General features: G+C 38.4%; 1 protein-coding gene across 1 annotated transcript in view; it reads left to right on the top strand.

The window, feature by feature from the left end:
* The first annotated feature begins 2,042 nt into the window (after positions 1-2,042).
* The window catches only part of LOC136252321 (uncharacterized), a 300,257-nt gene continuing 276,939 nt past the window's right edge, over positions 2,043-25,360 (top strand). Inside the window, exon 1 of the transcript XR_010699468.1 lies at positions 2,043-2,182. The gene's annotated coding sequence lies outside the window, so the exon portion shown is untranslated. The remainder of the gene's footprint in view (positions 2,183-25,360) is intronic.

Here is a 25,360-nt window from a genome sequence, read left to right as displayed (position 1 = left end):
GTGAAGCTGCAGTCCATGCTATGCAAAGCCTTTTCCATTCTTCTAACACCCAGGCTGTGCTTTTGGCCAATGCCTCCAACGCTTTTAATTCCTTAAATCGGCATGTTTCTTTACACAATTTACACTTTATCTGCCCTCCACTTGCTGTTACTCTTACCAATGTGTATAGGGAGGCATCCTCTTTATTTATTGATGGTGAATGTCTACTCTCTGAAGAGGGAACCACTCAGGGTGATCCCTTGGCTATGGCCATGTATGCACTCTCTACTGTTCCTCTTATACAAAAGTTGGATGGCTTGGCCACTCAAGTATGGTTTGCAGATGATGCTGCTGCTGCCTGGTCTCTTGCTGACCTGCTGGTCTGGTGGAAACAGTTGTCTGGTTTGGGTCCTGGTTATGGGTATTACGTGAATGCTTCCAAGTCCTGGTTGGTCGTTAAAGAAGATTACTATGACACTGCCTGCACTTTATTTGCTGGTACTTCCCTGCACATTACAACTGAAGGTCATCCCTACTTGGGAGCTCCTCTTGGTTCCCCTGAATTTAAATCCATCTTTCTTCAGGAAAGGGTATGTCAATGGCGGACTGACGTTATTCAGCTTTCCAATTTTGCCTCCAGTCAGCCACATGCTGCATATTCCGCTATGATTCACAGCCTGTCATCTCGTTGGACCTTTTTAACTAGGACTGTGTGTGATTTGTCCTCTCAACTCGCTCCCCTTGAGGAGGCTATTCATCTGCACTTGCTGCCGAAGTTATGTCTCCATGCCCCTAATGACTCTGAAAGGGCTATGTTTGCTTTGCCAATACGTCAAGGGGGCCTTGGTGTATTTGACCCTTGCAAATCTTCCCAAGACAACTATCAGTTTTCCACATCTGTTACATCCCCCCTAGCATCTGCCATCCTGAATCAGCTTTCTTGCTTTGATTCCTCCATCCTACAACAACAGCGTGCTCTTAAACAAGAAGGTCTATCCATCAAACGTCAGAATCTCTCTCAAAGATTTTCAGAGTTTTTCTCGACTTTGCCCAACAATCTCCAACTGTCCCTGAAACTTGCTGGTGAGAAGGGTGCATCCTCCTGGCTTTCCACTTTGCCTTTGGAATGTCATGGATTTGCTCTCCACAAAGGTGGCTTTTGTGATGCGTTAGCTCTCCGTTATGGTTGGTCTCCTAAGAATCTTCCTGTCAGCTGTGTCTGTGGCAGATCCAACAACATTGAACATGCTCTCAGCTGTCCGAACGGAGCCTTCCCTACCATCCGCCACAATGACATCCGAGATTTGACTGCAGAATTAATGTCAGAGGTTTGTCATAATGTATCTACTGAACCTCCCCTTCAGCCCTTGAGTGGTGAATCTCTCTCCCTACGTACAGCTAACCAAGATGTCGGTGCTCGCTTGGACATCAAGGCTTCTGGATTCTGGGGTTCTCGGTTTGAACCTACTTTTTTTGATGTTAGAATATTTAACCCTTATGCCCCTTCAAACCGTTGTAATCCCTATCGTCAGCATGAAACTTCGAAGCGTCATCAGTATGAGGAGAGAGTGCGAGAGGTGGAACATGGTAATTTTAGTCCTCTTGTTTTTTCAACTTCTGGAGGCATGGGTGCCTCCACCACTGTGGCTTACAAGCGCCTGGCCTTCCTCCTATCTTGTAAGTGGAAATCACCCTACTGTAGGGTGATGAGCTGGCTTCGCTGCCGTCTTGACTTCTCTTTATTGCACTCTGCCATCATGTGCATAAGGGGTTCTCGCTCCTCCTCTGGTCATCCCTTTAAGGGTCATGTTCCAACATCAGTTGACCTTGCACTGGGGGAGGGGCGTCTTGGGGCCGTTTAAGCCCCATTTCCTTTTTTTTCTGTTCTATGTTCTGTAGGTTCTGTTTCAGTAGCTCTGTAGGTGTAGGAATAGGCTAAACCCATTTTATAGAACATCTTAGCGTAGAGTAGAGTGTGGTGGATGGGAGTGCCAACTTGGGCCGGTTCTTCTTTCTTTAAAAATAAAAAATAATAAATAAATTAATTAATTTAAAAAAAAAAAACATTTACTAACATTGAATCTAAGTTGCCAGGTGTTTGCCCATTCTGATAACCTATTCAGGTCTTCTTGAAGCATGTTGGCGTCTTCTGCACTGTTAATAACTCTGTAAAGTAGACAATCATCAGCAAACAAGCGGAGTGGTGAGTTGATATCTTTAGTAATGTCATTAATGTACAACAGAAACATTAATGGTCCGAGCACTGTGCCTTGTGGTACTCCAGAAAGCACCGGTACTGGACTTGAGGATTCGCTATCTAACACAACACACTGGGAGCGGTGAGTAAGCCAAGTGTGGATCCAATTATAACTATTACCATTAATTCCATAGAATCTTAATTTGGTTAGTAGTCGCTGGTGTGGTACTGTGTCAAATGCTTTGGAAAAGTCTAATAGGATGATGTCTATTTGTTTTTGGTGGTCTAAAGCAAAGGGGATATCTTCAGATAGTGTGATGAGTTGGGTTACACATGAATGGTTAGCTCTGAATCCATGTTGATTTTCAATTAATATGTTGTTCTGATTTAGGTGGTTCATGATAGAATGATATATGATATGCTCCATGACTTTAGCACAAATGGAGGTTAATGAAATAGGACGATAATTAGCAACATTACTACGACTACCCTTTTTATGTACAGGACATATATTAGCTTTTAGCCAGTCATTTGGTAAAAGACTTGTAGATAGAGATTGAGTAAAAATTATATGTAATATGGGTGTTATTTCATCTGCACAGTGCTTTAAGATGTAAGGTGATATACGGTCTGATCCACTGGCCTTGTGTTCATCAAGTGATGTAAGTAATTGGTATATTCCAGCTTGAGAAATAGATATATCAGGCATGTTGGGTACATCAGTATGATTATCCATAGTTGGTATTGTTGACAAGTTTTCTTCTGTAAAAACTGATTTAAAGTGACTATTCAAAGCATTAGCTTTATCCTTAGCATTAGCTTTATCCTTTGCACTACGAATTGGTTGATCGTCTACAAATAATGCAGGTATATCAGGTTTGTCTTGACGCTTGGCTCTGATGTATTTCCAAAATTGTCGTCGGTTACCACTAAAGGAGTTATCAAACAGTCTTTTATAGTAGTTGTTATGTGCTTCTTTCAATTTAGTGTTTATGGAGTTCTTTGTTTTACGGTAAGCATCCCAATTATGTTGCAAATTACTTCTTTTAGCTTTGTTGTATAAGTGTTTTCGTACTTTCATGTCTGCTTTAATTTGCCTATTTATCCATGGTAGTCTATTACGTGAGTTGTTCACTTTGTGTGGAACATGATCAATAACTGCTTTGTCAACTGCCATCTTGAATTCCTGCCATAGTTGATCAACAGTTCTAGATTGAGGATCACTGTTCAGAAAATTATTACTAAAGGTTGCAAGATCATTTTTTATTGACTGGAGGTCACCTTTATGATATAATGCAACACTGTGTTGATTTTTACCTGTTGTTGGCTTTCGAGTTATGTGAAGGTCAAATATGATTGCATCATGATCAGAGATGCCAGGTACAGCATTAAGATTAGAAATATACATGCCTGCTGAACTTCTGTTTCTTTCTCCCACTATTTTTTGGTGATTTCAGAACTTATCACTCTACACCAACCTGTAATTTAAAATCAGATTTTGCAGCTCTCGTTCAATTTTGCGAAATCTTTTGAAACCCGTGAAATCTTGAGAAATTTGTTCAAGATTTTGAAATCTGTACCCCTTTTTCGTGAGTTGGTGACCCCTCGAGCAAAATACATCTCAGCTCTAGAGAATAGAATAATCAGATCAAAACATGACTGCTCTATTAGAGTATCTCGATCTTCACTGAACAGAAACCGCTAAGCGGGACTAGCCCCTTCCTCCTCCCTGAAAGGAAATGAAGGCAGAGTGCCATCCGGTATAGTCAATAGGTATGGCATGCGCAGTGCAAAAACCTTCTGCTTGATGTTATACGCATAGCAAGGGGGTGTCACTCAGGCTCTTGCTGTAGGTCGATCTGCGACCGCGGTCAAACTCTAAGTCAATGGTCAAGGCCACTAAATAGCTCTTACAGTGGGTCAAGGGTCAAGACGATACGGAAGGTTCGAAACCCACAATCGAAAACTATACGTAGCTATTATCAAGTTTACGGGATTATACGTAACTCACAAGAAGTAAGGATTTCTAAGAAGATGTTTTAAAGCTCCAACAGGCATTTCGCCGTAATTATAATGATCTTTCTCTCCCAGCCGCTGGTAGCACGCACTAAGAAAATATTATACTAGGTTACAAGCGCAGGTGCGTATATGAAAATAGAGAAATAAGTGCAAGTCAAAAGTTCGACAAGAAACGCTCAAGTCACAGGTCAAAGACGATAAACGCTGCAAGTCATGGGTCAAGGTGAAATTTTCCCCGGTCAAGACTTTGACCGCGGTCGCAGATCTACCTACAGCGTGAGCCGACGTGACACCCCCTTGCATAGTTACCAGGTTAACTATACTCAAATGGTACGAATTGCTGTACCATACGCGTATGGTTGTACCGTATGCGTATACGAGTATGGTATGTACCATACGCGTATCAGGGGCGGATCCAGAGGGGGGGGGGGGGGCTTTGGGGGCTGAAGCCCCCCCCCTTCTTATTTAGGCTTTACTTGATCAATATGCTGAGTATTATAATGAAATTTTGTCTTAGCATAACTATATGATCACTAATAACACAAATACTCATAAAACCACCTTATAAACATTTTTCCAACTAAGGTATTATCAGTGGATTTATACTAAAGTTTATGCAACAAGGACCTGGATTAGCATTGGAGGTGTACAAGATCGAGATACTCTAATAGAGCAGTCAGCTAACTACTCTAATAGAACATTCACTGGAAACATGTGGTTGGTTCTGTTATGGAATTTTTCCAAATCTGCCTGCGCCTGTACATACAATGAAGTGCATTGGTCTGTTTAAAGGGCTTCATTCATCTACTTGTGTAGTTAATATGTTTGACAATACTTAATTCAGGTACACAATTACCATTGAAAATGCTCTCAGATTCAATCTTGTATTGTTCAAATTTCAAAATTTTCCACTTTCAACATTCTTATTCTGACATGCACCTATTCAGTGTTGTGCAATTGTGAGAGGGGTGCATCATGTACTTGGTTGTCTGTACCTACCCAAACTTTTCCATTAGCAAAATGCTTCAGAGAGCCATACCTATAATCTAAAGGCAGTATATAAAATATCTACAGGCAGAAAATATTATGAATTTTATGTGGAAATGTCTCCAAACTGCAGTATTTTAGCATCTATTTTTCAAAATTTTCCTGGGGGGGCATGCCCCCAGACACCCCTAGTTCCAGCATGCTTTGCATGCTGGGAAGTGTGCTTTGCACACCTCTACCCAAGAGATTAGTACCTTGAGTTAGCCCCCCCTTTTATAAATCCTAGATCCGCCCCTGCGTATGGTAGCTACGCATGCGGTATATAGAAACTATATTAAATTACAATAATGAGGAACTTGCCTACAAATTCAAGGTTAGTTGTGATTTGAAAGATTTTACTGGGATTCAACTATTTCAACAAGATTCAAACCTCTAGAGATATATGTTTGAGGTGTTGCAGACCCCTCGTATTTCCTGCGCAGCCAAAAGGCATTTGTCATGCTCGTGGTGACACATGCTAGCCACTAGTCTGACTATGTACCATCAACCTCAACGGTGCGAATTTTCCGAATGCTTCACACACATCAATAGAGAATGCATGGGACTTGTGTGTGTTCATTAATGCATCTACTTGAAGAGATCCACTGCTAGTATTCTCCCTGCCAGTATTTAGGTCACGTAACTATATCAAGTGCAATAATAAATTTCCATGCGGCTTTAAAATTATCATGCGGGTGGGGTGACAGGAAACTGCAATTGGTGGCCTTATGGTTGAACCAGGCAAATAATGGCTTTTTTATTTATTTGTTTATTTATTTTATTTTTTTATTCCGACCCTAATGGCACTCCCATCCTCCCCGATCTCTAGCTAGAAGTTAAACCTAATTTAATTTATAAAAGACAAAAAGCAGAAAAAAGCAGCTAAACCTACAGAGCCTACACAGACCTACAAAATCACCGCATGGACCGCCAGCATACACACAGCAAACCCCCCGGACAGGGGCCTTAAGAAGAAAGCCCTGCAGACTACTGACCAATGCAGGGAGTGGGAGCATGAAACAGAGTTCAACTCCCACAAAGGACTGCCAGGCAACAGGCTAAATAGATGCAAATAATGGCTTGAAAAGCTGCCAATATAATGAAATAACGGAGATGGACCGTCCGCCCGCATGCAAATATGCCTGACTCCAGGAGTCCAGGACGGAAAACAGAGAATTTATTTGGAGTGGCATTTCATTGCAAATGGTCCTAGGGCAAGGAGTATAATACGTTCTTTAGGGAAATTACACCATAGTACGTAGAATATATCTTCAGTCTGGCGGCGCCCGTACACTTTCGCTAAATGACGGGCGCCTCCATACTACGTATCTAAAACGTCATAGCTACCACGTGGTCGAGCGTGCGTTTCAGCTACGTACACTAGATGATGTGGTCGCAGTTCAAGAGTTACTGGAGTCTTATTATCCAAGCCTATAAGTTGTCGAGATCCTAATTACTAGCTGACTCGGCGTGGTAATCAACATCCTAGCTACAAAGGGAGATTTGTAACTGCAGGCCGTGTTTGTGCAAGCTGTGCATGGCAACAATGGCGACTGAAATGGGAATGACTGTAGGAGAGTCTCGACTATCCCCACCAGCAAAACGAAGGAAGAGCGATGAGCTTGACAAAACCGAAGGAGTTGTGATACCTGGATTATCCAACATCCCAGACTGCTCTCAAGACACAGTGGACTGGTGCCCTAATGTATTTGGTGCTCTACTAGCAGACACCAGCACACATGATGTGACGTTCAAGACATCTGATGGTGGTAGAGTGAGTGCACATAGGCTAATAGTAGCAGCTGGTTCACCGGTGTTCCATGCTATGTTGTGTGGTAACATGAAAGAAAGCAGTCAGAAGGAGATTAAAGTACAGTCAGTTGATGGTGAAACACTTTCATGCCTTCTGGCATTTGTGTATACTGGAAAAGTGAACGTTTCTTCAAAACGCATTGAAAAGGTTTTAGATGCTGCACATTATTTTAATGTTGCTTCTTTGGAAGATAAACTCATAAACTTCATTGTAAATTCATTGAACCTTGTAAATATTTTTGCCATTATTTCATTTGCAAGAAGCAGTAAGTTTCCTCAGTTGTTTAAAAGGTGCTTATCTTTCATGTATAATCATGCAGATAAGATAGCTTTTAATGCAAATTTCAAACACTTGTCAAGTGAAATCGTTCTTACATTTTGTAAAAGCTCTGAGCTAAAGATTAAAGAGGTGAAGTTATTTTTAGCAGTTGTCGAGTGGTACAATTATCAAGATCAACTACCTGAGACCATCATTAAAAGCATGTTTCAAGAGATTCGTTATCCATTGATGTCTGAAGCTGATCTGATTAACATAGTACGTCCAACCAAGATGGTTGATCCAGCCCTTTATACAGCAGCATTGGAGTACCATCTTTTGCCAGGCAAATATAAAGGATCCATTAGTCAAATCATAGTTAGAAAATATCCACCACACGACTTCAAATGTATAAACATGAGTGTGATTGAAAATGACAGTGGCATTGAAATTTTCAAGACCGGAAAAAGGAATGGGCTATGTACCATTCTTGTGTACCCTACACAGCAACAGCCTGTCTGTTTCAAAATAGTATTACGACAAGTTAGCACTGATTGTAGTTGTATTTACTTTGTGACTCGCTCATACTACTCAAGATGTCGTCTGCTTGAAGTAAATGATTGTACAGATGGTATATGGTTTCATAACCTTTATGCACAGCAGGAAATTAATGGTGTCATTTCTGTAACAGGAAGTGTCATTAATACTACCATCGATGGAGTTACAAGAATAACACCAAAACACAGTGTTGTTTACTTTTGTATTCATATGAACCGTCAAAATGACATATTGCACTTTTTGTTCACTTAACTGGCCCATGCAATTTGCTGCATCATTGTATTTACTGGTATTTAGTAGTGTATAATTATATAAACTATTTTGACAATGATTTTACATCGCTACTTATTAGTAATAACCCTTTTTTAGAAAAACATAGTTACAGTGTACGTAACTGCTGGCATATCTTGTAGATTGTAAACACATCGTATAAAACTGCATGTAGTTGTTATAGTTTAGCAATTACAGTAGACTATAATTAGAGCATCTTTGCTGTGTATCCAAGTATTCAGGGACATTAAGAGTTAAAATTGCATCAGCATCTTTTAATTACAGTACCATCTTTCATTAAAATTTTATGTATATAGCTATAATTGCTGCTATATACTGTAACAGCTGTTTAACACTTATGAATGCCCTGGACACTTATGTACATACTGGACAGAATATGCAATAATCCTTGGGAACATCAGTGTGAATTGTTAATTATGTACAGTGTACCTCTCTTACCAGGCCTGCGAAAATAGGCATGTGGGAACCTTAGTAAAGTTTGCTTCAAAATTTTATTACTCAGAACTTTTTATGCCATAAAGCTATGGTCATGCAATTTGGAGCACGTATTCAACATTTAATATACAAATTGTGACCGGATTTGCAAAAAGATACCTTTTCCACACATTTTACATACCAGCAATACAAATGATGTAAAACTTGCTTCCTTATACTGATTAACTTGTGTTCTTAGTACCAAACTGTAGCCAGATACTTTAGCTGCATTCATGGAAAATTTCATTCCTTTATTTATTTATTTGTTTATTTACTTTTTATTAAGGCTTTACAAGTACTGAAGGTCTGTAGGACACCTGGTCCTACAGCCTGTTTAAAGTTGTTACAGAAAATGTGTTTGAAAAGGAGGAAAAATCCATGACTGGATCTAGGCAGCCTCGAACCTGCAGCCATCCGATTAACGCTCGAACGCTTATAGGAGTCTGCCAGGTGGTCAGGATGTTTTCTCCTTGTCAATTTCATGCAGGGGCGTACGGAGGGGGTTCAGGAAACCCTTTGGATTTTACACACTACTTGAAACATTAAGAAATTGACACTTCTGGTTTCCAGAATCTGGAATCTGTCATGGAACAGGACATATTTTAAACTTTTATCTTAGTTAAATAATAGTTTCTAACATGATAGCAACACTTATAGCATTGCTCTGAATTATAATTTTGGTGAAAAGATTGAGATACTCTAATAGAGCAGTCAGGCAATATAAACTACTCTAATATAACAGTCATTTAGCTGTAGTGGAAACCCCTTTTCAAAATTCCTGTGCACACCCTTGTCATGTATATGTATCCAAGGAACTCTTTCAATTATATCCAATGATAAAAAAATTATGAAGTTTCAAAGTTCAAAAAGTGGGTCACGTTTTGTGTGTGAAAAGGTACCTTTTCACAAATCCAGTCACAATTACAGAATGCAAATATTCTATTCCAGTACTGAGATATGTCCTATTGACTGAAATGTGTAGTTTGTGCCCACATTCCCTATTTTCGCAGGCCTGGTCAAATATAATAATACACAGAAACAATTCAACTAGAGTAGGGACCATAGTACATCAATAAAAAGTACTGAAACAAGTTGGAGTAGTGCACGATATTAAATCACAGTAAACAAGCTCTACCTGAAACAGACTTCTTCTTGTCCTCAAATGTAAAATCCATGCCCAGTAATGCCACTAGTAACACAGCATCTTTCTTGTCTTTGCCTACAACAAACAATGATGAAAGAGAGGTAAAAAATGATGATGAACAGCTTGTTATATGGCCTTGGAGAAAAGTAAAAGCCCACCAACTGATTAAAAGTTTGTTCCTATTTCAACAGAAGAACTTGAACAACTAACAGCATTGTATGAGCAGTATGACCCAGAAAAAAAGTAAGTTCACCTGAGGGACTTTGCTGGTCAACAAGTAAGTGATTACAGTTGTGTACCTCGAATGTGTACCTTCGTAACTTGGAGATCTGTTCATGTGCCATGCCTCCTTCCTACTGACTTATCATTCTTACAAATGTTCAAAAAGAATTGAGATTGTTTAATAGTCAGCAACAATAAGTAAGAATTGTTTTAAAACTGATTCTTAATGCGCCAGTTTTTAAAAAATTTCCAAGTAGTCAAAGAATAGTATTATTGCACAAATTCAGGTATCTGCACTATATTAGAGACCTGAGGAATGGCACACTAATCACAAAGGACGAAGCCCTATGTGCTGGAGATAAGGATAACACATAATTGAGGATAACACATAATTGAGGATAACACATAATTGTTGTAAGCAGTGCAACATGTATTTTAGACTTCTTTCTTATTTGTAAGCTTGCTAGTAGTTCGGGAAAGTGATAACTTTGCGAGGTTGTACAACTGATTGCAGGATAGGTGCTGGAGATATCCTTGGTTTCTTTTTGCTATTTGAATCATGGATTTGGACAAGCCATTGTCACAAGACTTTATGACTAACAAAATCAAACATTACATCATCTAATCAACAAAGAAACTTCTACTTCAACAGACTTCCTCGAACCTTCAACAGCTTACCAGTAATTGACCTAACTCAACCCTTTGTTACCATTAAATTTCAACTAACTAAAATCCTATGGCAGCATTTTATAAGAAACTTCGATCCAGATAACCAGCATAGTTTCCATTTTACATGTCCTTGTAGCATCTGCTCCAAACATCCCAAGCCACCTAACTTTGATACATTTAGCAGCTAATTGTAATTATATAAGTAATGATAAGTACTTAATTTACGTTATGGGATCTGGTACTTACCAGAATACCTTTAGTGCAATTGTATACAAACTCACTTTTATTGTTGTACAACCATGTACACCTGTAACATATGCTGTAACATTGCACTATAAAGCTAATAATTGAATTGAATTGAAAAAACACTTAATAAATCATCATGCCTCGCCTAACAGGCCACGATCTACTTCCTTATGCGAGTCCTAGTGGCTGATCCCGGCGTCCACCTCTGACCTCATGCAACTGCATCTCGCGTTCACGTGATAAGTCCTTTTGCAAGCCCGAGTGCAAGCCACACCCTCATATAGATCCTATCGTAGATCCTCTATCGATTAGTTTTAGAGTTGATTTAGTGCGGTGATCACGTGTTTAGTATGTTCCGGGAATTGTACACTGCGATACGAGCTGCGATATAAAACTGATGATTTGCGTCAACAACGTTAATTTTAGACTACGACATGATGAAGTACGGTTGCTATATTTTTTGTTTGGTAAAGTTGGTGACTGCAGTTTGTCATTATTGCAGAAATGGTATGTCAAGTACACTGAAGATTTTTGATCATCGCATTTGCTAGCTCAGCTTGCTGTGAGAACGTGCATAACATAGCAGGGGCGGATCTAGGATTTATAAAAGGGGGGGGCTAAGTCAAGGTACTAATCTCTTGGGTAGAGGTGTGCGAAGCATGCTGGAACTAGGGGGTCTGGGGGCATGCCCCCCCAGGAAATTTTGAAAAATTGATGCTAAAATACTGCAATTTGGAGACATTTCCACATAAAATCCCTAATATTTTCTGCCTTTCGATTATGGGTATGGCTCTCTGAAGCATTTTACTAATGGAAAAGTTTGGGTAGGTACAGACAACCAAGAATAGGTGCATGTTAGAATAATAATGTTGAAAGTGGAAAATTTTGAAATTTGAACAATACAAGATTGAATTTGAGAGCATTTTCAATGGTAATTGTGTACCTGAATTAAGTATTGCCATACATATTAACTACACAAGTAGATGAATGAAGCCCTTTAAACAGACCAATGCACTTCATTGTATGTATAGGTGCAGGCAGATTTGGAAAAATTCCATAACAGAACCAACTACATGTTTCCAGTGAATGTTCTATTAAAGTAGTTAGCTGACTGCTCTATTAGAGTATCTCGATCTTGTACACCTCCAATGCTAATCCAGGTCCTTGTTGCATAAACTTTTAAATCCACTGATAATACCTTGGAAAGATGTTTATAAGGTGGTTTTATGAATATTTGTATTATTAGTGATCATATAATTATGCTAAGACAAAATTTCATTATAATACTCAGCATATTGATCAAGTAAAGCCTAAATATGAAGGGGGGGCTTCAGCCCCCAAAGCCCCCCCCCCCCCCCCCCCCCCCCTGGATCCGCCCCTGCATAGCTATTAATTATGCTGTTTACATTGTAGCTAATTGATAGCTAGGTACAGTAGCTATATCAAATTTACTGTACGTAAAGTATAGCAGTTTGTAACTTGAATTTAAAAATTAAAAGAGCCAGTTAGTTCAGCTGTGGGTTATGACTCGGATTTTGCTAATGGTCAATCTAGCATTACCCTTTATTACAGGTTATCAGTTTGTGATGCCATCAACACTGATTATTCCTCCTCCAGACAGCTCCAATAGTAGTTTTGATCAGTGTAACTTGATTGGTGGTGTATACCAGTGTAGTTATCATTCATTATTTGACTGTGATCCTACCATCAATCACTTTTACTATTGGAATACTAATGACTTCAATAATCTTCAAACAACAACAGTAGAATTTCAGATTCCTGTCCGGATGATAAATATCATAATATTTGTTCCTCTCTCCACCACACGAACTATACTACGGATAAAAATCAGTTCTGTGCAAGATAATAATCTGGTTCAAGCACGTGACAATATTGAAGATATAGTTGTGGTTGCTTCTAATCATGCAATACGTCAAAACTACACAAGATCATTGTCATCTGATGTTGTTGGGATGAATATTGACATAGGCACTAATTCTGAAGTTGTCATGAGAATCGTCTTCTGTGCTAGTCAAGGTTAGCAGCAGAGCAGTTAATATACAGGTTGTAAAACTGTAGCTATACAGTGTATTAGAGATCAGTGCCATGATAGTTATGACACAAAATTTATTGTGGTAGAATATTCCATAACATTATTGGGCTGGCCCAGCTTATTTCATGACAAAAAAAATGCATGGCTTTAACACATCAATTTTTAGTGTTATTATGACCAAATATTGTATACAATTGCAAACTATTGGAGCTATTGTTGAAATCTGCAAAGCTTAAAGATGACCATGTTTCTACTATTATGTCTCTACATTGTTGATGGATTATTTATACAATTGGAGACATTTGTACTATTAAATGTGTTGTATATAGGTGTGACATGTGTTCAGATCATTCATTATTTTTACGCAGAATGTAAAATCTTGTTTCATAAAAAAATGTTTTTAGACAAAGCTTGTATTTTAGTATATCTATAGAAAATTACAACTGTTACGAGAATTCTGAAAAGTGAAACTTACAGGCAGGTACTTCAGTTTAGTCCAAATATCAAAGCATCTTGAATATAGAAACAACGTGTTTATAACAACTACACACAGTCTCTCAACAACAGCAACATTATTATTTTGTATAGTCATAGCATTAGACCTGGAAATGTATTCAGTTTTGAGCCACGAGTTCATTGATAGTGCTTTACATGCAACAACCACACAAATTGCAAGTGGGAGATTTTATTTCACCTGTATTCTTAGGTAATACAAACTGTTTGTCTCATATCGTCTACATTATCATCATTGTGTTCACAGTATGTACCATAGCTATGTATATCTGATTATAGTCCATAAAATATTTGCCTAAACATTACTAATAGGCTATTTAGTTATTGATGTTGTGATGTTAGTTCATTTCTGTTGGATTCCTTTGACTAACAAAAACATGCTATTCATAATTATGTATCTTCTGTTTAATATAGCCACTAGTACTGTCTCACAATCACCATCAGGCATGTCATCACCATTAACCATGTTGTCATCTACGTCATCACCTCTACCACCATTAGTGACATCATTCTCAACAGTGCAAATGACTTTTTCACCAATGAGCCTTGATCCCTCATCCAGTGTAAAAGTTATCACTAGATCAGGTAATGAATCATGATTTAGTTGTTTGAAAGGATTTCCTCAAAATGTATGAATACATATAAAATATTCTCTATGTTCTATCCATATCCAATAATGTACTACACATACATTAATTGCAAATAACAATGTTTAATGTACTTTGAGGAATTGGCCCATGCAAATGTCACAATTGCCTACAGTTAAGGATAACCCTCACTATGTTCATGATTAAGCGGGCACTTTAGTATGCTAAGTAAAAACACAGTTTGGTGTTTATTTAGAAGCTATGTATATCACAATAGTGATATCAACAGAGGTGTAGTATATTAAATACTGTATGTAAGAGGCTTCAAGCTTGGTAATACTGTCAAGTGTGAATATATTATGACCAATAGAATAATTATAGTTGCACTTGATAAGTAGTTCAATTAGTCTCTCAACATCATACATGCTGCAAAGTTCTTTACTCTGTGTGTTACAATTTGTAAATAAATGTAAGACTTGATCACTATATTTTCTAATTCACTTTCATAGACAAGCCTTTGCATGCTCTTTGAAGTTAATTCATGTGCTTTTGGGTGAAATAACATGTTGAATAAATGGCTATATAGCCATTCACGCATCAATTTGTTTAATGTATGTATACATACACCCAGGATGACCATTTCTAGGCACTTGTATACTGACATACCCACAAGCATACTACAAAGTCTACAATATGAAAATAATTATTCTCTTTAAGATTTTTATGAAAGACTCTTAGCAGTGGAGTATAGGCTTGACAGCTTAAGTTACAATAAACTATACAACTAGCACAATATTATCTAATCCTGAAAGTGCAACACAACCAATAATGTCAGGTACAGAAGTCTATTATAAAAATGAAGTTTTACTGTATTATTATTATTATATAATTAGTTTCATTGATGCTGTTGTATATAGTTACAATATACCGATGAGCTAGTTCATTATAGCTACAGATTGTTAGTGTACACAGTATAGATTCCTCAACATACAAATGTAATCCGGTCTGCAAAAAGGGGTCTTAGGGCCTTTCCAAATTGTCAAGTTTGACTATATCGTACCTGCTGGATGCATCATAAAGTAATTATTAGAATTATTGTTATTTGACAATTGCCACAATTAAAATAAACACTTGTCACATGCTCAATGTAGAAGCAGGTTTCAGAACTAATATTTCACAGTCCCCTGTTCAAAGCTTTCAAAACATATCTATACTCAATGTACTTTTATTTCAATTTTTCATTGTATATTTAGAAGTAAAGTTCACACGCAATAACATAATTATAATAGCCTGAGTAGACGTGTTGTGATCTACGTAGAGTGTAGCACTCCATATGAAATCACATGCACACAATAAAGATGCCATTTTTGAGAAAAGTGTAATGCTCTATAATATGCTAGGAATTGCAAAGGAGTTGTACCGAAAGACTGAAATATAGATAGACTATTGGTACTACAAAGTGAATCATGATCAGTAGGTAAAAGTACAGTACTTGTGCTGTGGCATATTATTCTACTTAGGGAAGGTTTTAGCAATAGAATTTGCCATAAAATATCGTGAATTCTGAAACCATAACAACTTTTTGCCAGACCATGACATATACACCGCAACACATCTATAGCACATATTGCTATAAGTTCAGAGAATACCTAATAATAATAATAATTATAATGTGTGTGTTATATGCACGTCACTATAGCCTCCAACACTGGATGGATTATCAGTGTTATCATACTGACTATGCTACTACTGATAGTGGTACTACTGTTAATAATAGTGAGCACTGTGTACTGCAAGAAGTTATCAAATGTGACAGATTCTTCAAGAGAACTAAATGACTATCATGAAGTTAGTAGATACGTAAACCCACACCGAGTAAACAGAAGTTCAGGCAGCACTGCTAGTCTTCACCCCAATCCAGCTTATGGTGGAGCAGAATTACAGCCTCAGAGAAGGAGACAATTAAATGATAATTATGATTATGTAGTGAGTGATTATGAAATGATTAAAACTGACCACAATCCATCATATATTGCAACAAAAGTTGGGAGTAATCAGATGGATGATAACCCTTCATATAAACCTGCTTTTGTAGCTGCAGTATAACCAACTACATTATCATACTGGTTAAAAGCTACAGATTTATATAGCTATGGTGTATATATTCAAAAAACAATAACTTAGTCCTATTGTCATTAAATAAATGTATATATATGTGTGACCTGGTCTGCAAAAAGGGGTCTTATAGCCTTTCCAAATTGTCAAAATTGACTAATCATAATTCCTCATGTTTTCAATCTATCACCTTACACCAAGCCATAGTGCTATGTTAAGGGTATACGGGGATTAAAGTTTAGGGTGATACCACATTCACAAGTCAAGTTACAACACAGCAAAATATTTGATGAGTATAAGAGAATATGTAATAGTTGTAACATGAGCATGAGGACTTTGCCTGATATGTATGCCCGACTGCCCACGGACCACAGGCCTGAGTAGCGAGGAATACAAAGCGCTCTCCATCTGAGTGGTTTTCATGGCGAAATCTAAGTCCTGCATACTAATCACATGAATAATAATATCAATCCCCACAATCGATTTTGGCCTTAACGTCTATATAATTGCCACCCAGATGTAGCCCCATATACATTTTGCATGTATCCCAGCTACATGAAATGTAGCTTGGGTGGCTCCTTTGATCTGCGGGTGTGAAATGTTACCGTACATTACACATTACAAACTGATGTACATCAATATAGATATACAAATTGATGTTTCAGCAAGTTTCTGATGCAGTTGGTCTGCCTTGAACTTCACTATGTAACCAAATAAGTAAAGAGATTGCATTAATTTATATACATGCATGTACTCCACACATGTAGCCTCAACATTATAATATTATTAGCTGTGCTACATCTGATAGTGATCATCTTGTTGATAACTATATAGTTGTTATGTACTGTCAGAAGGTGTCAGTGGTTAAAAGGCTGATAGTGTGCAGCTGCTGATAAAGAACTTTCTGCATATACTTTTTTATTTAGTAAAGTCATTGTGTGAATCAACCTCACACTAATTGAAACAAAAGCAAACTCAACAGATTTTGTTTCCTTATTATGTCCTCAATAACAGAAAAGAAGTCCTAAGGAATCCTCTTGGGGGAACAATGTGAAAATCACTGAAATAAAAATCCACTTTTTTTGCTCTTTAACAGTTGGTGTTTTTATGGTGGTTGTAGTCATATCTCAGCTACAATACTACTTATATCAAAACTTAATAAACCATTCAAAAGCTCTCATAAAGATGAATCTTTTGGTACTAATATTACCATCCTGGGACAATGTATGAGTTGCAACAATATAAAAATAATAATATAATTCCAGGTGATATCACTAAGAGGTTGTAGCGAATACCATAAAGTGTAAATGTGCCAATATTATTGTCACGAGATAATGTTTGTGCAACCAGCTGATCTCTTGCAGTTACCACAAGTGGGAGTGCACTCAATGTTGTACTTCTTGTATGAGCATCTTAGTGCACTGCAGTTAGTCTGGCAGTTGTATCTGATCACTTGTAGCAGATGTTCAGGAGCAGGAGGTAGTGATTTTTGAAGTGGACATCATACCTTCATACACAAACTTGAGAGTGGAGTAAATGCATGTGTTGTCACTGGGATTCATGTATATTATAGGCAAAACAGACGTCTACCTGGGTGGTGACCCTGTTGTACAAATTAAACTGCATCACACAGATCTGGGAGATCCAAACATGACCAGATCGGTACATTAAAGTTGTCACTTCTGTAGATTCATCTGAACTTTATTCCATCTCTGCAGGAGTACCTCAAGGAGCCATCTGGTCACCACTTCTGTTTAATTTATACATCCAGTTGCTTCCTACTCTAGTAAAGCAATGTTCAGTGATTGAATATGCTGATGACCATACCCTTTTGAAATTATCCCTCAGAAGTCAGACCGCTGCAATGCTGCTGCTCAATTAAATGCTAATCTAAATACTTTATATCAATTTGGCCATCCTTGGAATATAGAATTTGCCCATACAAGACATTTTCATTAGTAATTTCTTTGAAGACAGATATTTCGGAACATCGTCCTTTGTGTCTTATGATTACAATATTTCTGAAGTTAACTCAACTAATATTCTTGGTTTTACTTTTGGCTCTACCTGTACATGGCAAGACCATTATTGTGAAGGTGCTTGACTCATAGAAAGCAATGACTTGGTCAGCTACACCAATGTCGTAACTTTTTGAACTCTCATGGCTTATCCATCCTTTACAAGTCATGGGTAAGACCAATAATTGAATATGGATATGTTTTGTATTTTGGTGCAGCACCATCCCATTTACACCGTCTCGATGTCTTGTAGACATGCGTTGAACATATGAGCTCCCATCCTTATGCAACTGTAGAAATGCTGCAATAATGGGCCTTGTATGTCACCTGTTAGCTGGTGAAGGACAAGGTAATCTATTGACCTTTTGTCTTAAATTTGTCACCACTACCACAAGATCACAGAGACTTCATGATTACGACTCTGCTAACCATTTAAGATTTCAGGACCCTTGTGACTTAAGATCCTTGGATCATTTCATACATAGCTGCCAGGTTACAGCTGTAGTATTTTGGAATAAACTTCCTGCAGATCAAGACACACGGTAGTGTGTCGTGCGGCCCAAGAAGTCGGCGTGCCACCCGTGAGTATATTAACAGGAAGAAAGAAAACTCAATTTTCACACCTATGTAGCTCTGTGATCCCTTATCCGATTGGAACCAAATTTGCTACAGACGTTCCGGCCAGCTAGGGGAGTCTACATCCCAAATGTGAAGAAAATCGCTCCAGCCATTTCCGAGATACGAGCGAACAAAAGTTCGTTTTAATTTCTTCGTTTTTTTCTTCTACTTCTTCATTTCGCACACTTCGCAAAATCACCATAAAACACGAATGCGTACTCGGATCGGGCTGAAAATTGGCACACTTAAAGGGCTCATTAAGGCCGATCTCTGTACCAACTTTGGTAGGAATCCAATGAACATTCACGGAGTTATGACTGATTATTTGCGTAAAATAAGGTCGAAGGTCTGTCACACCTACAGGGTAAACTCCTTTGAGGAATCAGTTGACAATTGATATGTAGATGGAGCAACCATCGTAGGAGTGCCTTTTTGTGGTTTGAAAGGAATCGGGATAAAGACCATGGAGATATGATACAAAACCAGACCTGTGTCAAAATTACGCGATCGATTTTTATGAATAAAAAACTATTAGTTTTCGTGTCTACCAGGCAAACCGCTTAGAGCAACGAGCTGAAAATCAGTATGTAGCTGGAATAATCATCATAGAAAGTCCTTGCAGTAGTACAGAAGAATTGGATTACAAACCACTGAGTTATGATTCGAAAGACAACTACGTGTAACAAATGCGAGATCGAGATACTCTAATAGAACAGTCACCCTAATAAAGTATTCAGCTGCATTTATAATTTGCTCAATTATATTACATTGCAAGTTATTCTGTAGGGAATTCAGGTACAAACAAGTCACCCTGTAGTCAGATCAGCCAGAAGAAGGTACCTAATAGAGAGTTCAGCTACAAAGAAACCATCATGTAGAGAGTTCAGCTCAAACAAATTGCCCTGTAGAGAGATCAGTTAGAAGAAGTTACCTTGTAGAGAGTTCAGTTACAAAGAAACAATCATGCAAAGAGTTCAGCTGCAAACAAATCACCCAGTAGAAAGTTCCGCTATGAACAGACCACACTGTAGAGAGTTCAGTTAGAAACAAGTCATCTTGTAGAGAGATCAGCTAGAAGAAGTCACATTGTAGAGAGTTCAGCTACAAAGAAACTACCATGTAGAGAGTTCAGCTGCAAACAAATCACCCTGTATAGAGAACTCAGCTACAAACAAATATACCCTGTAGAAAGATCAGCTAGAAGAAGTTACCGTGTAGGGAGCTCAGCTACGAACAGATCACCCTGTAGAGAGTTCAGCTACAAACAAATCACCCTGTAGAGAGTTCAGTTACAAAGAAACCACCATGTAGAGAGTTCAGCTGCAAAAAAATCAATCACTCTGTAGAGAGTTCAGCTAGAAGAAGTCACCTTGTAGAGAGAGTTCAGCTGCAAATAAATCACCTTGTAGAGAATTCAGTTACAAACAAATCACCCTGTAGAAAGATCAGCTAGAAGAAGTTACCTTGTACAGAGTTCAGCTACAAAGAAACCACCATGTAGAGAGTTCAACTGCAAACAAATCACTTGTAGAGAGTTCAGCTAGAAACAAGTCACCCTGTAGAGAGTTCAGCTAGAAGAAGTCACATCGTAGAGAGTTCAGCTACAAAGAAACTACCATGTAGAGAGTTCAGCTGGAAACAAATCACCCTGTAGAGAACTCAGTTACAAACAAATATGCCCTGTAGAAAGATCAGCTAGAAGAAGTTACCTTGTAGGGAGTTCAGCTACGAACAGATCACCCTGTAGAGAGTTCAGTTACAAAGAAACCACCATGTAGAGAGTTCAGCTGCAAAAAAATCAATCACTCTGTAGAGAGTTCAGCTAGAAGAAGTCACATTGTAGAGAGTTCAGCTACAAAGAAACTACCATGAAGAGAGTTCACAAACATCCTGTAGAGAACTCAGCTACAAACAAATCGCCTGTAGAAAGATTAGTTAGAAGAAGTTACCTTGTAGGGAGTTCAGCTACAAACAAATCACCCTATAGAGAGTTCAGCTACAAAGAAATCATCATGTAGAGAGTTCAGCTGCAAACAAATCATGCTGTAGAGAGTTCAGCTATGAAAAGATCACCTTGTAGAGAGTTCAGCTAGAAGAAGTCACCTTTTAGAGAGTTCAGCTACAAAGCAACCACCATATAGAGAGTTCAGCTGCAAAAAAAATCAATCACTCTGTAGAGAGTTCAGCTAGAAGAAGTCACATTGTAGAGAGTTCAGCTACAATGAAACTCCCATGTAGAGAGTTCAGCTGCAAACAAATCACCCTGTAGAGAACTCAGCTACAAACAAATATGTCCTGTAAAAATATCAGCTAGAAGAAGTTACCTTGTAGAGAGTTCAGCTACAAAGAAACCACCATGTAGAGAGTTTAGCTGCAAACAAATCACCTGTAGAGAGTTCAGGTAGAAACAAGTCACCCTGTAGAGAGTTCAGCTAGAAGAAGTCACATTGTAGAGAGTTCAGCTACAAAGAAACTACCATGTAAAGAGTTCAGCTGGAAACAAATCACCCTGTAGAGAACTCAGCTACAAACAAATATGGCCTATAGAAAGATCAGCTAGAAGAAGTTACCTTGTAGAGAGTTCAGCTATGAACAGATCACCCTGTAGAGAGTTCAGCTACAAACAAATCACCCTGTAGAGAGTTCAGTTACAAAGAAACCACCATGTAGAGAGTTCAGCTGCAAAACAATCAATCACTCTGTAGAGAGTTCAGCTAGAAGAAGTCACATTGTAGAGAGTTCAGCTACAAAGAAACTACCATGTAGAGAGTTCAGCTGCAAACAAACACCCTGCAGAGAACTCAGCTACAAACAAATCGCCTGTAGAAAGATTAGCTAGAAGAAGTTACCTTGTAGGGAGTTCAGCTACAAAGAAATCATCATGTAGAGAGTTCAGCTGCAAACAAATCATCCTGTAGAGAGTTCAGCTATGAAAAGATCACCTTGTAGAGAGTTCAGCTAGAAGAAGTCACCTTTTAGAGAGTTCAGCTACAAAGCAACCACCATATAGAGAATTCAGCTGCAAAAGAATCAATCACTCTGTAGAGAGTTCAGCTAGAAGAAGTCACATTGTAGAGAGTTCAGCTACAATGAAACTCCCATGTAGAGAGTTCAGCTGCAAACAAATCACCCTGTAGAGAACTCAGCTACAAACAAATATGTCCTGTAAAAATATCAGCTAGAAGAAGTTACCTTGTAGAGAGTTCAGCTACAAAGAAACCACCATGTAGAGAGTTCAGCTGCAAACAATCACCTGTAGAGAGTTCAGGTAGAAACAAGTCACCCTGTAGAGAGTTCAGCTAGAAGAAGTCACATTGTAGAGAGTTCAGCTACAAAGAAACTACCATGCAGAGAGTTCAGCTGCAAACAAATCACCCTGTAGAAAGTTCAACTATGAACAGATCACCCTGTAGAGAGATCAGCTAGAAACAAGTCACCCTGTAGAGAGTTCAGCTAGAAGAAGTTACCTTGTAGAGAGTTCAGCTACAAAGAAACCACCATGTAGAGAGTTCACCTACAAACAAATCACTCAGTAGAAAGTTCAGCTATGAACAAATCACCCTGTTGAGAGTTCAGTTAGAAACAAGTCATCCTGTAGAGAGATCACCTAGAAGTATCACCTTGTAGAGAGTTCAGCTACAAACAAGTCATCCTGTAGAGAGATCAGCTAGAAGAAATTACCTTGTAGAGAGTTCAGCTACAAAGAAACCACCATGTAGAGAGTTCACCTGCAAACAAATCACTCAGTAGAAAGTTCAGCTATGAACAGATCACCCTGTTGAGAGTTCAGTTAGAAACAAGTCATCCTGTAGAGAGATCACCTAGAAGTATCACCTTGTAGAGAGTTCAGCTACAAACAAGTCATCCTGTAGAGAGATCAGCTAGAAGAAGTTACCTTGTAGAGAGTTCAGCGACAAAGAAACCACCACATAGAGAGTTCAGCTGCAAACAAATCACCCAGTAGAAAGTTCAGCTATGAACAGATCACTCTGTTGAGAGTTCAGTTAGAAACAAGTCATCCTGTAGAGAGATCACCTAGAAGTATCACCTTGTAGAGAGTTCAGCTACAAACAAGTCATCCTGTAGAGAGATCAGCTAGAAGAAGTTACCTTGTAGAGAGTTCAGCTACAAAGAAACCACCACATAGAGAGTTCAGCTGCAAATAAATCACCCAGTAGAAAGTTCAGCTATGAACAGATCACTATGTTGAGAGTTGAGTTAGAAACAAGTCATCCTGTAGAGAGATCACCTAGAAGTATCACCTTGTAGAGAGTTCAGCTACAAACAAATCACCTGTAGGGATTTCAGCTGCAAACAAATCACCTGTAGAGAGTTCAGCTACAAAGAAATCATCATGTAGACAGTTCAGCTGCAAACAAATCATCCTGTAGAGAGTTCAGCTATGAAAAGATCACCCTGTAGAGAGTTCAGCTATAAGAAGTCACCTTTTAGAGAGTTCAGCTACAAAGCAACCACCATGTAGAGAGTTCAGCTGCAAACAAATCACCCTGTAGAGAATTCAGCTACAAACAAATCTCCCTGTAGAGAGACCAGCTAGAAACAAGTCACCCTGTAGACAGATCAGCTAGAAGAAGTTACCTTGTAGAGAGTTCAGCTGCAAACAAATCACCATGTAGAGAATTCAACTACAAACAGATAACCCTACAGACAGTTCAGCTAGAGTCAAGTCACCCTGTAGAGAGAATCCTGTAAAGAGTTCATCTATGTACAAGCAGATCACCCTATAGAGAGTTCAGCTACATTTCAAGTCACCCAGTAGAGAGATCAGCTGTAAATTATCCTGTGGGGATTAATTGACATGTAATAAATATATGCAAGAGTTCATAATATAATGAACTCTTGATATATGCATTATATATATAATTTGTACATTTACTGATTAAATCAGAATGAGTTAAAGTATTTATAAAATCTGCTTCATCTTTTTCTTTTTCCTGTGGTAAAGAAAAATAATATAGGTTAAAAAGCCCCAAAGCTGGCCATAGGCCGGCTTTGGGGTATAAAAATACAAAAAGAAGTGAAATCTAATCAAAAACAGCCAAGCTGTAAAAAAGGAGTGCGGCCCTTGAAAAGGCTATGATGAAAAAAGATGTGAAATCCAAGGTGGCAGCCAAGAAATGGCTGTGATGGTAGGTTAATGGTAAAAATTTTAATAACAACAATTCAGGTGAATTTGGTGCCGCTTGGTCTTGGCACAAAATTCACCTGAATTGTCGTTATTAAAATTTTTACCATTAACCTACCATCACAGCCATTTCTTGGCCGCCACCTTGGATTTCACATCTTTTTTCATCATAGCCTTTTCAAGGGCCGCACTCCTTTTTTTACAGCTTGGCTGTTTTTGATTAGATTTATTATTACATGGAGAGAGGGAACGGTTGGAGAACTATACTTAAAGATGTACAAAGACTTTTTAATAATAATAACTGTATGCCTGTATGTATGTAGTTGTTGAGTATGAGGTCCACCGTAAAAATGAGGATGTATGTGGTTGTTGAGTATGAGGTTCACCATAAAAATGAGGTTCACCGAATTCTGTTTTCAAGTTGGGAATGTTGTCTCTATGCAAATAAGCAGCATTATACTCAAACTGCTGCACTTCTTGGTACAAAACCCATGATGATGAAGGGAGTCAATGAGGATATCATGATGCGAAGTGATGATACAACTGCACATCCAACCCAAATTGCAGTAGTGCAAGCAGGACCCAGCTTGCATCATTGCTTGTCCAATTGAAACCAATTTTACTGCATGGAGCTTTCTTCCCAGTAAACAATTCTTCTAACAGTATCATCAGAGTATCAGTAGATACTCAGTACCAGCCTCTGTGACTTCAGGTCATTGCAGAGAGGGTAACTTCATGGGATGTTTCAATGGCTTTGATGTCTAAGTTTTGCAGTGGCCTGTACAGGTTTTATCTCCTCCTCTGCAGTGTTTTGTTTCTTCAGTTGCTGCAGCTTACTGTAGTAGCCCTGGAGTACCACCGGGACCAGATAACTGATGACTGACTGGTCCAGATGACTGAAGTACAGGTCTACCATTGCTTGTGCTTGGTGTTGCACCTCTTGGTTGGTGTCTTTTGCTATTTGATGTGGATTACAGTAAAGGGTGTATTTGTGGTGACACTCCTGATGTACTACTTCCCCATGCAGATTTGCAATACTTACCTGGTTGATAGTTCAACTACCCATTAGAGTAGAAGAAAGGATTCCTGTGTCTACTAAACTCTTACAGATGGCACAAAATACAGGTTGTACATCCAAATTAGAATTGAGAACATTTGGGTGAGCCTGTCAAGCCAGGTCCTTCAAAAGCCAGAAATCGCCATTTAAGCTTGACAAATACCTAGAAAAGTGTTTCTTGAAACTAGTTTGAATACTAATACTAAGGGTAAAAACCAATAGTATGGTATTGTAGCTACCCGCTGGTAGTTATAGCTTGATTTTTCCTGATGTGCGATTTGAATCAGTTTTGTAAAATCTGGTCATGATCACATAATACTAGTATTTTTAAAAGATGTTAATTTAACAATGAAGTTGTGA

The sequence above is a fragment of the Dysidea avara genome, chromosome 1, assembly GCF_963678975.1.
Source record: "Dysidea avara chromosome 1, odDysAvar1.4, whole genome shotgun sequence".
Lineage (NCBI taxonomy): Eukaryota > Metazoa > Porifera > Demospongiae > Dictyoceratida > Dysideidae > Dysidea > Dysidea avara.
The sequence above is the reverse complement of the archived record's forward strand: the minus strand, read 5'-3'. Positions and strand labels throughout refer to the sequence as shown.